A 15,355-nucleotide genomic window follows, 5' to 3' on the forward strand; every position below is an offset into this window, starting at 1 on the left:
AATTGAAAAAGAGGAGGAGTTGTATCTGTCCTTTTATATTCCTGATTTTGACTTTCAAAACTACACTCAGAACCCTGACCGTGTGGCTGTACCCTAACACTGAAAAGACTAAAAGTATTTCACTAGTAGAACAAAATATAAACAAATCTTAAAGGCTTGATTAAGTAATATTTAACATTCCTTCTCCTTTAAAAGCAGAGGCTAAACTCAGTAAATCAGATTTGGGACCTCCCAGTGGGCAAGGATTCATGAGAACTCCCCCTAAGAGGAAGTATCTCAGGAACGTAAAACAAGAATGTATTATTCTCAGCAGATGTTACAGTATTCAGCATGAGATAATCTCCACTGGATCCAGTGTAGGGTATGTGTCTGGTTGGTGACTTCTCCGGGAGTCTTCTCTCGGTTCTCTCATCTCCATAGTGGGTGCATGTTTCTGCATGTGATGTCATTTACTTTCACTTTCATCTTCTAAAAAAATTGGGTGGAATAACAGGATCTGATAACATGAGAATGAGCTGGGACCCGAGATAGATGGTAGCCTATAGAGGTAAAGAATATAAAAAACTTTGGGAATTCTCATGTATAAATATTGTGGTAAGGAGTGAGTGACTATATTAAATTTGTAGCCTGTTTAGAGGAAATACTGCATGAGGAACATGACAAAGCTAGATCCAGTAAATATGACCACACACATCCAAGACTCCTGCTATGTCCACCACAAAAACCTTTCTGAAATCTGTACTTTCCTCAACCTGTAGTTAACAAAAATGTTTGCACATATTATTGTCATCTCCCACCTGAACTACAGCAACATCCTTCTATGTAGCCTCCCCAATAATACTCTTGCAACCCATCAATCAATCTTCAACTTATTTCCCAAGCTTAGATATATTTCTCCTTGTTCCTTACTGCTTTGCCTCTCCTTTTTGAATACATCCCCACATCCAATCTCTAGTCCACAACCTGTCCCCTCCATACCTCACTACACGTAATCTCCAGTCCACAACCTGTCCCCTCCATACCTCACTACACGTAATCTCCAGTCCACAACCTGTCTCTTTCATACCTCACTACACGTAATCTCCAGTCCACAACCTGCCCTTTCCATACATCTGTGATCTAAGCTAGGAAAATAGCTCAGCTTGCTTTTTTTTTTTAAGTTGCAAGGCCTTAAGGGGAACTTCTGGGTGGGTACTAATTCTATTATAAGACCAATTGATGTACAGTACTAGAGATGAGCGAATCGACGCTGACGAAGTGGAGTTCGATCCGAATTTCCTCACGCTTCGTGGTAACGACTCACATTTTTTCCTAACATGGTGTCACGCCTTGCCCTGTGAATGTGTGGAGGTCTGTCAGACTGGCTGCACATGTCTGACTTCTCTGTTTGTTTTGGTTTAGGTTTGAGCTGGATCCACCTTCCCTCAGGTGTACTAGGTTTGATTGTTAGTGAGGCTATTTATCCCTCCTTCCTCCAGTGGGGGTTATAGTTCTTTGCTGTGAGCTCTGGATGTGTAGTGGATCGTCTGCGTCAGCTCTGCTCAAGATAAGTCCTCTCCATTATTTCCCATTGTGTCTTTTATCTAGGCCTCTAGGGAGATGCTTGCTTCCTCCGGATTTGAAGAAGCAGGTTGCCTCTTCTCTTTTCCCTACAGCTTAGGGTTTGCCCAGGGTGCATAATTTTAGGCACGAGGGCATGTGCATATCCACCATTAGGGTATGCACATGGGCACAACAGTTTAGAGAAAACTTTTAGGGATCGCTAGGAGGTGACCCTTTTCTCCCTAGCTTTTGGGCCTAGTCATTTGTTCTGTTTGTTTTCCTGTGTTTGGTTATTTTCCTGCTTACCTACCTATTGTGAAATTATAACCCGCCAAAAAACTGTCATTTCCCTGCTGTTTGCGAAATGGAGGCTATTGAGGCTGTGGTTGATCGCATGCAGGGATTATCGCTGGAGGTTGCTGACCTCCGCAGTAATGTTGCATGGTGTCAGAATGCTCTGGCGTCTGGCACCGTTGGAGGAAATCTGGTCTGCTTAGAGTCTAAAGTTGCTCTCCCTGATAGGTTCTCAGGGGGTGGTGATGACTTTATTCGGTTTAGGGAGTCCTGCAGGTTGTATTTTCGTCTGTGGCCGGTTTCATCTGGTGACGAGAATCAAAGAGTGGGGATCATTATTTCTCTGCTCAAAGGGGATGCGCAGTCCTGGGCTTTTTTTACGCCGACCGATTCACCATCCCTCCGGTTGGTAGATACATTTTTCAGAGCCTTGGGCTTGATTTATGATGACCCAGACCAGGTCTCTATGGCTGAATCTAAGTTGCGCAGTTTGTTACAGGGAGAACGTACTGCGGAGTCGTATTGTACAGAATTTAGAAGATGGGCAACTGACTCGGGGTGGAATGATCCTGCACTCCGGAGTCAGTTTTGTCAGGGGCTATCCGAGAGGTTGAGAGATGCCCTTGCTTTTCATGAGTATCCCAATTCATTGGAGACGTCTATGTCTTTGGCAGTGCAGCTTGATAGACGTCTTAGGGAGAGGTATAAGATTCCTATTGAGCGGGGGGTCCCGTCTGAAAGTGGATCCGTCCCACCTATTCCCCGGGGTAATATGACATTTGAATCTGGGGCAGGAGAGGAGCCTATGCAGTTGAGCCAGGTTTCCTTTCGCTCAGATGATAGGGATTTTAGGAAGCTGAATAAGTTATGTTACTTCTGTGGAAAAGTAGGTCATTTTGTTTGTGCGTGTCCTTTTGTTAAACCTCAAAGCGGTAATGAAAAACTACGGAGGTATTCACATAAAAAGAAAAAAAAAAACTTCCCTGACTCTTGGTAGTGTGAATGGGGAGTCTGAGCAAGCAAATATGCATTCTCCCTGCAATACCCATTTCCTCCTGCCTGCCATGGTGGCGCTAGACTCTGGAAATTTTGATTTTGAGGTATTTGTTGACAGTGGTGCTGGGGTAAACCTTATTGATTTTCATTTCCTCCAAAATCTTGGTTTTAGAACTTGCACATTAGATAAAAAGATACCAGTGTTTGCTATTGATTCCTCCCCTCTCTCACAAAAGAGTCTTACTCATATCGTTCATGACATTCAGTTAAGGGTGGGTGATTCACATGTTGAGTTTATTTCTTGTTTTGTTATGAAGGGCTTGCCTGCTCCGATGGTTCTAGGTTTACCGTGGTTGATAAAGCATAACCATACTATTGACTGTCAAACAAGACAAATCAGTAGCCGGAGTGAATTTTGTACGGACAACTGTCTTTGTGCTTCTATCTCAGGGGTGTCAACTACCGACCTACCTCAATTTCTCTCTGATTTTGCAGACGTATTCTCGGCGGGTGAGGCTCAGGAGTTGCCCCTCCATCGAGAATATGATTGTCCGGTCAATCTCATCCCTGGAGCTAAACTGCCAAAATCTCGACTATACAACCTTTCCCAACCTGAAAGAGAAGCTATGCGGAAGTATATTGCCGAGAGTTTGGCAAAGGGACATATTATGCATCTAAGTCCCCTGTGGCCGCCGGCTTTTTTTTCGTAAAAAAGATAGACGGATCACTTAGACCGTGTTTAGATTTCCGGAAATTGAATCTCATTACGGTCCGTGATCCGTATCCCCTTCCTTTGATTTATGATCTATTTGATCAAATTGTCGGAGCCAAGGTGTTCTGCAAGTTGGATTTAAGAGGAGCTTACAATCTGATCAGAATTAAGGAAGGAGATGAGTGGAAAACGGCCTTTAATACACCCGAAGGTCATTTTGAGAATATTGTCATGCCTTTTGGTTTAACTAATGCGCCAGAGGTCTTTCAGCGATTTATCAATGATATTTTCCATCATTTAGTGGGAAGGTTCATTGTTGTTTACCTTGATGACATACTGATTTACTCACCCGATTTGGAGACCCATCAGGATCACGTGAGACAGATGTTGTCGATCCTTCGGGAGAATAAATTGTATGCAAAATTGGAAAAGTGTGTACTTGCTGTCCAGGAGCTACCGTTTTTGGGATACTTGCTTTCTGACTCTGGTTTTCGTATGGACCCCGAAAAGGTCCGGGCGGTACTGGAATGGGACCGGCCTGAGAATCAGAAAGCTCTAATGCGTTTTTTGGGTTTTACCAATTACTGCAAAAAATTCATCTTGAATTATTCCACCATTGTAAAACCTTTGACAGACATGACTAAAAAAGGCGCTGACTTCTCTGTCAGGTCGAATGAGGCATTACAGGCCTTTTCTGCTATTAAGAAATGTTTTGCGTCTGCTCCCATTCTGATGCAACCTGATGTGTCTCAACCATTCGTCGTGGAGGTTGATGCATCAGAAGTGGAGGTCGGAGCAGTTCTGTCGCAAGGTCCATCCCCTAGCAAATGGCGTCCATGTGCTTTTTTTCTCCAAGAAACTCTCGGCCGCTGAAAGAAATTATGATGTAGGAGATAGAGAATTACTGGCCATCAAATTTTCCTTTGAGGAATGGCGTCATTGGTTGGAAGGGGCTACTCATCCTATTATGGTATATACTGACCACAAGAATTTGGCTTAGGCCTCTTTCACACTTGCGTTGTCCGGATCCGGCATGTACTCCACTTGCCGGAATTACACTCCGGATCCGGAAAAACGCAAGTGTACTGAAAGCATTTGAAGACGGAACCGTCTTCAAAATGCGTTCAGTGTTACTATGGCACCCAGGACGCTATTAAAGTCCTGGTTGCCATAGTAGGAGTGGGGAGCGGGAGAGCAGTATACTTACAGTCCGTGCGGCTCCCGGGGCGCTCCAGAATGACGTCAGAGCGCCCCATGCGCATGGATGACGTGTCCAATGCGATCACATGATCCATGCGCTTGGGGCGCCCTGACGTCACTCTGGAGCGCCCCGGGAGCCGCACGGACGGTAAGTATGCTGCTCCCCGCTACACTTTACCATGGCTGCCAGGACTTTAGCGTCCCGGCAGCCATGATAGCCATTCAGAAAAAGCTAAATGTCGGCTCCGGCAATGCGCCGAAACAACGTTTAGCTTAAGTCCGGATCCGGATCAATGCCTTTCAATGGGCATTAATTCCGGATCTGGCCTTGCGGCAAGTCTTCCGGATTTTTGGCCGGAGCAAAAAGCGCAGCATGCTGCGGTATTTTCTCCGGCCAAAAAACGTTCCGTTCCGGAACTGAAGACATCCTGATGCATCCTGAACGGATTTCACTCCATTCAGAATGCATGGGGATAATCCTGATCAGGATTCTTCCGGCATAGAGCCCCGACGACGGAACTCTATGCCGGAAGAAAAGAACGCAGGTGTGAAAGAGCCCTTACCTGCAGTCTGCTAAGCACCTGAATCCTAGACAGGCTAGGTGGTCACAGTTTTTTACTAGGTTCAATTTTGTGGTCACCTTTCGCCCTGGGGTTAAAAACGTCCAAGGCAGATGTGTTGTCATGTAGTTTTCCTGGGGAGAGTGATTCGGTGGATCCCGCTCTGATTTTGGCTGATGGGGTGGTGGTTTCCGCTCTGTACCCCGAGTTGGAGATGGAGGTGTTGGGGGCCCAGGAGGAGGCTCCTGATTCTTGTCCTCCAGACAAGTTGTTTGTTCCTGCTGAACTGCGATACAAGGTGTTCAAGGAACATCATGATACGGTCCTTGCGGGACATCCTGGAAGCAAATTCAACATAGATCTTATTTCCCGGAGATTCTGGTGGCCGGGGTTGCGCAAGGGTGTGGAGGGTTATGTGGCAGCTTGTGAGACCTGTGCACGTGTAAAGGTGGCTCACACTCGGCCTTCAGGATCCCTTCTTCCTTTGTCCATCTTGTCTCGTCCTTGGACACATTTGTCCATGGACTTTATTAACGATTTACCGAGTTCCTCTGGGAAAACTGTGATTTTGCTGGCAGTGGACCGCTTCAGTAAGATGGCCCACTTTATACCGTTACCTAGCTTGCCCAATGCCAAAACTCTCGCTCAGGTTTTTATTGATAACATTGTGAAACTACATGGCATTCCCTCTGATGTGGTGTCTGATAGGGGGACGCAATTTGTTTCCAGGTTTTGGAGGGCGTTCTGCTCTCGTCTGGGAATTCAACTGTCTTTCTCTTCAACTTTTCATCCCCAGTCGAATGGTCAGACAGAGCGCACTAACCAAAACCTGGAGACCTATTTGAGGTGTTTTGTTGCCAAGAACCAGGATGACTGGTCCTCGTTCTTGTCTGTAGCCAAATTTGCCTTGAATAACCGTAGACAGGCGTCCACTGATAAGTCATTATTTTTTGGCGCATATGGTTTTCACCCTCAGTTTGATACTTTTTCTGGGACTGGATCTTCTGGGATTCCAGAAGAGGAGAGATTCTCTTCTGCCTTGTCCTCTATCTGGCAGGAGATCCAAGTTAATTTGGAAAAGATGGGTTAAAGATATAAACGGATGGCAGACAGGAGACGTGCGACTGGTCCGGACCTGTGTGTGGGTGATTCAGTGTGGTTGTCCACTAAAAACATTAAGCTGAAGGTACCATCTTGGAAATTGGGTCCAAGATTTATTGGCCCTTACAAAATCTCTGCTCATCTCTTGTGAACCCGGTGGCGTTTCGTCTGGATCTTCTGCAGACCTGGAAAATCCATAATGTGTTTCACAGGTCTTTATTAAAGAAATATGTGGAACCTGTGGAACCATCTCCATTGCCACCTCCCCCTGTCCAGGTGGATGGCAATTTTGAGTTTGAGATCTCTAGGATTCTCGACTCACATGTTCTTCGGGGTTCCCTTCAGTACCTGGTGCACTGGAAGGGATACTGTCCCGAGGAAAGAATGTGGGTTCCGGCTACTGATGTTAGTGCTAGCTGCCTGGTGAGGACCTTTCACAGGGCCCACCCGGATAAAGTTGGTCCGGGGTGTCCGGAGGTCACTCGTAGAAGGGGGTGTACTGTCATGCCTTGCCCTGTGAATGTGCATACGTCTTTCAGACTGACTGCACATGTCTGACTTCTCTATTTGTTTTGGATTGGGTTTGAGCTGGATCCACCTTCCCTCAGGTGTACTGGGTTTGATTGTTAGTGAGGCTATTTATCCCTCCTTCCCCCAGTGGCCTGTGCGGGTTATAGTTCTTTCCTGTGAGCTCTGGATGTGTGGTGGATCGTCTGCTCCAGCTCTGCTCAAGATAAGTCCTCTCCGTTATTTCCCATTGTGTCTTTTATCTAGGCCTCTAGGGAAACGGTTGCTTCCTCCGGGTTTGAAAAAAGCAGGTTGCCTCTTCCCTTTTCCCTACAGCTTAGGGTTTGCCCAGGGTGCATAGGTTTAGGCACGAGGGAATGTGCATATCCACCATTAGGGTATGCACATGGGCACAACAGTTTAGAGAAAACTTTTAGGGATTGCTAGGAGGTGACCCTTTTTTCCCCTAGCTTTCGGGCCTAGTCATTTGTTCTGTTTCTTTTCCTGTGTTTGGTTATTTCCCCGCTTACCTACCTATCGTGACACATGGCTGCTGCACGTGTGAGGATATGGAGCAAGGAACTCTGGGAAGGTGTGATCATCCATAATGCCATGCATGCAGCCAATCAGCAGCCAGCCAGCCCTGTGATGTCACAACCCTATAAATAGCCTCAGTCATCTTAGATTCTGCCATTTTCCATTGTACTTAGTGCAGGGAGAGACGTCAGCAGGTGCTAGGGACAGTGCTAGGAAAGACTTTATTGTGCTGAAAAAATGATTTACAAGTTCAGGGAAAGATCATTCAAGGTGTAGGGAAAGGATAGGGAGGAATCATTGCACAGCATTTATGTAAAACAGGGTTCAGTAGTGGAGGTTACAGCCTGGGTAATAGGAACAATCCTATTACACCTTGCTGCACTGACTGGGGATCCAAATTGCTATTATACAGCTCTGTAATTCCAGCAAACCGTTCTTAGGCCTCATTCACACGTCCGCAATTCTGTTCCGCATTTTGTGGAACGGAATAGCGGACCCATTCATTTCTATGGGGACAGACTTTGTCCCGCTCGGATCCGGAATTGCGGATCTGCACTTCCGGGTCCGCACTTCTGTTCCGCAAAAATATAGAACATGTCCTATTCTTGTCCGCAATTGCGGACAAGAAAAGGCATTTTCTATATAGTTCTGGCAATGTGCGGATCCGCAAAATGCGGAAAGCACATTGCCGGTGTCCGTGTTTTGCGGATCCGCAAAACACATACGGACGTCTGAATGGAGCCTTATTGGGGTACAAGTGCTGTTTGATACAGCCATTAACAGGGGTTATTACAAGGAAATATTTCTATATCTTATTTGCCCTTGTGCGGTGCAGTTATATGTTCTAAAGCCCTTTTTGCCGTGTATTAGTGGCAAAAGAAAAATATAAAATATTTCCCGTTCAGCGGTGCAGTTATAGATTGAAAAGCCTTTTGTGCCGTGTATAAGTGGAAAAAAATATGGCCCTATTTGCCATTCAGCGGTGCAGTTATATATTCTTTGCCATTCAGCAGTGAAGTTCCATTGTACTACAGCCATTAACAGGGTTTATTAACAGGATAGATACGTACGTTTTATTAGCTGTTCTGCAGTGAATTGTGATTGTAATATTTATTTTTTGGAGGTGTATTAATAGAAAAAAGAATACATCTTATTAGCCGGCCTGCAGTGAACTAACATTGTTATACAGCCATTGTTGGAGTCTATTAATGGGAAAAATAAGTACAGTACGTGTTATTAGCCATTCTGCCATGAATTTAAATTGTCATTCAGTAGTGAAATTTGTTTGTGATACAGACTTTTTGGGGAAAATTGATGGGTGATTGTAGACCACCTTTTGCTGTACGGACCGAATTACGTCAATTATCCTTTCGTTGGTTAAATTTTTTGTGAAACAACCTTTTTTGGGAAAATTGATGGGTGATTGTAGAGCTACTTTTGCTGTACAGACCGAATTAAGTCGGTTATCCTTTCGTTGGTTACTTTTTTTTTCTAAAACTGCCTTTTTTGGGAAAATTGGTCTCTAGCTGTAACTACGGTCAAGGACAATATATATCCTTTACGGCCCACTTAGTGAATGTGGTTCCTGCCCAACCACACCAGCAACTTGGCCAGGTGACGCCGCTTCCGCCTCCACGTTCTCACGCCGTTGGTCCTGCAACAATGTCCGCCTCTGCCTCCTCGTCATCCACAGGGTCCTCAGCCTCCACTGCTGGGACAATTCACAGTGCCGCTCCAGCATACCACAGAGCACGGCAGCGTCAGACTGTTCTCGTTTGCCTTGGCGAATGGAGGAACTGCTCAGTGTCCTTCATCAAGAAATCGAATCATGGCTTTCTCCGTGACAACTCAAAATCAGAACCATGGTGACAGACAACAGGAAGAACATGGTATCAGCGCTGCATATAGGGGGACTGAGCCATGAGCCCTGCATGGCACACGTGTTCAATCTGGTTGTCAAGCGGTTCCTGAAATCTTCCACCCATCTGCAAGACATCCTAGAAATGGGCAGGAAACTTTGCATGCACTTCAGCCACTCGTACACCGCAAAGCACACTCTCCTTGAGCTGCAGCGGCAGAACGACATACCCCAACATATGCTGATATGCGACGTTTCCACATGTTGGAATTCAACCCTCCATATGTTGGACCGACTATACGAACAGAGAGAGGCCATAAACTTTTTCTTAATCCAAGCGGACAGGAGTACTCCCCTGTGTAACTTTGATGTCAGCCAGTGGCAGCTCATGCGTGACACCTGCCGTTTGCTCAGGCCCTTTGAGGACGCCATGTTATTTGTCAGTCGCCAGGACTACGGGATGAACAACATCATTCCACTGCTTTATGTCCTGGAACAGATGCTGGTAAATCTGGCTGGTCAGGGGACTGGAGATGTGGTGCCTAGATCTCATTGCCACATGAGCCCTGTGGGGGCTGAACTGGAGGAGGAGGACATTGGAGCACAAGCAATGTGTAGCGAAATGGGTGGTTTATCCACACAGGTGACAGGAGAGGAGGAGCAGCCAGAGGAGCTACAGAGCAATGAGGAAGACGAGGACACACCGTGGCAGTATGCAGTGGAGATGGAGGCAGGGAGTCCCTCCGAGTCACTTGCACAAATGGCCTGCTGCATGCTCACTTGCTTGCGTAGTGACAGCCGAATTGTCACCATTCGGTAGAGGGATGACTTCTGGCTCACCACCTTGTTGGACCCTCTCTACCGGTCCAAAATGGGGGCCTTTTTTGCACCCACTGAGAGGGAGGACAAACTGAACTACTACAGAGACATCCTATGTAGTCAGTTGGCCACTGCCTATCTGCGCCATCGTCCATCTTCTAGCAGGCTGACCGGGGGGGGGGCCTCTGCTCTCACGTCCCACTGCCATGGCTGCTGAGGAGGGGTGGGGTAGGGTGGGGTGAGTCTAGAGTCGCTGATGAGCAGCTTTCTTCACCCGCATAGTGAAGAAACTACTCAGCAGCAGCTAGACATAGAGCAGAACCTGAACCAGCAGGTGGTAGCATACTTAAAGTGCACCCTGCCAGCCGTCATTGAAGATCCGCTGGACTACTGGGCAGCCAAACTGGATTTGTGGCCGCAACTGGCCGAATTTGCCCTGGAAAAGCTGTCCTGCCCGGCCAGTAGTGTGGCATCAGAGCGGGTTATCAGTGCGGCTGGAGCCATAGTTACCCCAAGAAAAACTCAACGGTCCACCCAAAATGTGGAGAGACTGACCTTTGTCAAGATGAATCAGATGTGGATCAGCCAAGATTTCCACACACCACACAATCAGATTAGATCATCCATGCTGCCTCACCCAAACCTTAACTAAAGAGATCAGTTTCTTCTGGCTACCTGCCTCAGCTACTATTCTGATGCTGCCACCCGCCTGATGCCACACATCTGTTGCCAAGTGCTACTTCTTTCACCCACCATTTTCAGCTGGTATTCGTATTGCCACCCACCTTCCCACTCTATCACCGGGTCACTCTGTGGTCTACTGATGCTGCTGCCACCTCCATACTGTCATTGTGTTGTTATGTGGCCTTCTGATGCCTCTGCCACCTCCAGACTCAGTCATTCGGCCACTCTGTGGTCTCCTCATGCTGCTTCCACCTCCATACTGTCATTGTGTTGCTCTGTGGCCTCCTGATGCTGCCACCACCTCCAGACTCAGTCATTGAGCCACTCTGTGGTCTCCTCATGCTGCTTCCACCTCACCACTTTGTCATACGGCCACTCTGTGGCCTTCTGATGTTGCCACCACCTCCAGACTCTGTCATAGGGCCACTCTGTGGACTTCTCATGCTGTTCCCACCCTCCCCACTTCCAGACTCTGTCATTGGGCCACTCTATGGTCTTCTCATGCTGCCTCCATCTCACCACTATGTCATTGTGCCACTCTGTTGCCTCCTCATACTGCTGCCACCTCCACACTCTGTCATTGTGCCATTCTGTAGCTTCCTCCTGATCCTCCCCACTTCATGACTTGGCGACTATTTTGCCTTTCGGCCTGGCTGACATAATTTATTTGACCCTTCTGATTTGGTAGCCAAAAGCAGAAGTGGGTACAAAACACAGAACATGCAAATATTCCATTCACGTGTCATCTGTTTTGGATCCACTCCTGTTTTTTTTTTGGGCATTTGCAATACTGATGGATTACTGAGTAAATGCTGACCGAGTGAAGGCGGATGCTCAACAGACAGGATCCGTTTTTTTGTGGGTTATTGTTCTGATGGATCAGAGGAAGGGGAAAATAATCAGTGACGTCAACACAAACCTTCTGCTGACACCTTCTCCACTCTGTCGGGGGGCTCTGCTTGTATACGCGTTTAATAAAACCGGTTCTGTAGACATCAATGTGGAATCAGCTGGCGACGGTGTAAAAGGAGTGTGCTTCTTCTTGATGCTAACATCGACCTGTAAGGCTGAATTCATACTTGAGTTATTTGGTAAATTTTGGCCCCGTATCTGCCCAAATGAGTGAAGTGTGCAGTGATTCTAAGAGCGACACCTGTCATCTGCATGTCATACTGACTCACAGTATTGTTTCACTACCACAGCAGACTCCCTATGCATGTTGCTGCAAGGCACAGTGTTCTACACCACTATACAGGCTCTCTGCAGCCAGGAAATAGCCGTTTTTTTTAAAGCGATTCCCCGTGAATAAATTTGGATCAAACCAAATCTTTTCAAAAAAATTCGGAGAACTGGCCGAATCGAATTTTTGAAAATTTCGCTCATCTCTATACAGTACGTGAAGATTATTTTAAAGGGGTATTCCCATCATAATGATCACTGTCCTGAACGCGCATGCCACCGCGCATGCCACCGCGCATGCGCGATGGTGACTTCTTCCTGGCCAGAATAGTACAGAGCGTCGAACGCGCACGCCGGCTCTGTACTATACTGGCCAGGAATAAGTCATCATGGCACATGCGCAGCGGCGTGCGCGTTCAGTCCAGCGCGCGGCCCGGCCGGGAGAAGACTTCAATCAAGATGAAGCCCGCCCCTACCCAGAATCCAGGAAGTGAATGGCGCGCTGGCAGCAGGTAAGTATGAAAAGGCGAAGTGGGATAACCCCTTTAAGCTAGACAACGCTAGATTTCTGTGAAAAATATATGCACATTTTCATGTCTAACATTTTCCGGCATCAGATTTTGGAATGCTAAATCTAATATATAGAGCTGAGTGTATGTATGTACGCTAAAGAAATCTGCACCATCGCATCACTGTTAAGGGAGCGGAGTGCTGTGGAGGTCACAGTTAAGGGGGCAGGCTGCTGTGGAGGTTACAGTTAAGGGGACAGTCCGCTATGGAGGTCAGTGTTAAGGGGAAGATTTCTGTAGTGGCCACTGTTAAGGGTCGGGGTGTTGTGAAATTACTGTTAAAGAGGACCTTTCATCGGTCCAAACATTGTAAGATAACTATCGGGCTGTGTAGAGCGGCGCCCCGGGATCTCACTGCACTTACTATTATTCCGCTTCGTATTCCTGCTATGTCCCCTGGTATTTTCGCTGACTTGGTAACACTAGGAGGAGACTGCCCTTTTTCTCCTGGGCGTCTCCTTCTCCCAGGCTGTAGTGCTGTCCAATCGCAGCACAGCCTGGGAGAAGGAGACGCCCAGGAAAAAAAGAGCATGAATAATAGTAAGTGCAGTGAGATCCCGGGGCGCCGCTCTACACAGCCTGATAGTCATCTTACAATGTTTGGACCGATGAAAGGTCCTCTTTAAGGAGATGTGGTACTGTGGAGGTCACAAATAAAGGTCCGGTCACTGTGGAGGTTACTGTTAATGGGTAAGGTGGACTCTGGAGGTCACTTTTAAAGGGGCAGCTGCTGTAGAGGTCACTGTTAAGGATGCGGGTTATTGTGGAGGTCACTAATAAAGGGGCAGCTACTGTGGAGGTCACTGTTAATGGGGAGGGTGCTGTGGATGTTACTGTTAAGGGGGCAGGCCACTAGGGAGGTCACTGTTAAAGGCGCGGGCATTGTGGAGGTCACTTAAGGTAACAGGGGACTGTGGATGCCACTATTAAAAGGGCAGCGGGGTACTGTGAGGTCACTGTTAGGGGAGCGGGGTACTGTGAGGTCACTGTTAGGGGAGCGGGGTACTGTGGCAGTCACTGTTAAAAGGGCAGTCGCTGTGGAGGTGTATTACGACCAGAGGATGTGGATCCTCTGGATCAGTTGATAGAGGACTGGGAATTAGCCCAATATTGCTGACTGCTGACTCCCAGAGTCAGGACCCTGGTGTTCTCACCAGTCACCCAGAACGCAGCTAACTGCAGCAGTGTGTACAGAGTCCAACAAAGGCACAGAGGTAGAGGAACAGATGATCTTTACTGGCAGAAGGTAGACAAAAGTCACTTGAAGAAAAGGCAAAACAAAGTTCAGAGTAATACGGTATACTGGATCAGGCGGACTCGTGGTCAGGCAGTGCAAGGTCAGGGGTCCAGACGAACTTACAGATGATGGCAGGCAGATTCGTAGTCAGGCAATGCAGGGGTCAATAGTCCAGGTAATCAAAGTAGCAGACGGCAGTCAGAGCCGTAGTCAGGCAATGCAGGGGTCAGTGCTGGAGACAGGCAGGAAAGGTCGGGGTAAACTTGGCAGAAGTCCAAAACACATCAGAAGTATAATCAGGTATACAACCACGCTTGGGCACTTCATGGTAAGTGAAGCTGCCCTATATACCAGTATCCCTGCCTCCAGGTGGAGCCAGTAATTAGGAGCATGCTCTCCACTCCCATAAGAAAGGGAGAGGTGCGCACGTGTGTGCTATAGCGCACCAGATGATACCTGGCAGTGATGATGGATGCAGCGGTTGCCTGCTTCTCCTGTGAGGTGAGCCAGAACTGGGACCCATGGGGCTGCAGTGTGCAGACGACGATCTGCCACCCTGCGGTGAGGTCACAGACCCAATGCTGACAGGAGGTCTCTGTTAAGGTAGCCGAGAATGGTGGAGGTCACAGTTAAAGGGGTTGTCAGAGTTATGAAAAAAAAAATATATATAGCACTGAAAATCTGATGGGCAGCAATATATAGCTAAGCTAAGCAAGTTTTATGCTAAAAAAAAAATATATATATATATATATATATATATATATATATATTTCCTTATTTCCCTGGTTCTCTTCTGGCCCTTTGTTTACATGCAATAAAAACAATCCCTGCCCCTCCCCCTGCTCTGCTAAGGGAGTGGATACAAGAACTGCCCTGAGTGACATGTCTGCCTGCTAGGAGACTCTGCAGCATGTTGTATGTGTAGAACTACAAGTCCCAGCTGTATAATGACACTGCTAATACACACAGGATCTTCCCCCTACCTCCTTGTGCAATGCTCTCTCTAGTATGTCAGCTCCATTGCCCAGCATTGTCTCCTTACTGTCTGCAGAGCTACCCAGTCTGTGCAGCTGAAGGGGTTAAGAATCCTAGCAGAGAGTAGATGGCAGTGAAGGGGGGGGGGGGCGTGGCCAGCACAGTGACATCTGGTTTACAGGTTTGTAAACGACCTTTATCAGAGCAGGGAGAGAAGCTGACATCACAGGTCATGTGACCCTCAGTGAAATCTGAGAAACCAGCCACTGGAGATAGTGAGTGAATTGGAAAGCTGTTACATTTGCTTAATTAGGAACATAGAAAGAACAAAAAAATAACTCGGACAACCCCTTTAAGGGGACTGTAACCGATGGTCAGTGTTAAGGGGGTGGGGTGCTGTGGAGCTTACTATTAAAGGGGCAGGCTGCTGTGAAGGTCAAAGTTAAGGGGGTGGGCTGATGTGGAGGTCCCATTTTAAGAAGACAGGGGCACTATGGGGGGGGGTCAATATGAGGGGTTGGGGGCTGTGGAGGTCACTTTTAAGGTGGCGGGGTACTGGAGATGTCATTGTTATGGGGAATACTG

At 47.3% G+C, this 15,355-nt stretch overlaps 1 protein-coding gene across 3 annotated transcripts in view; it reads left to right on the top strand.

Annotated features, from left to right (window-relative positions):
• Window positions 1-251: 251 nt before the first annotated feature.
• Window positions 252-15,355, top strand: part of LOC120986628 — a 163,517-nt gene continuing 148,413 nt past the window's right edge. For all 3 annotated transcript variants that reach the window (XM_040415292.1, XM_040415294.1, XM_040415295.1), the window contains exon 1: window positions 252-361. The gene's annotated coding sequence lies outside the window, so the exon portion shown is untranslated. The remainder of the gene's footprint in view (window positions 362-15,355) is intronic.

This window comes from Bufo bufo, chromosome 1, assembly GCF_905171765.1.
Source record: "Bufo bufo chromosome 1, aBufBuf1.1, whole genome shotgun sequence".
Taxonomy (NCBI): Eukaryota; Metazoa; Chordata; class Amphibia; order Anura; family Bufonidae; genus Bufo; species Bufo bufo.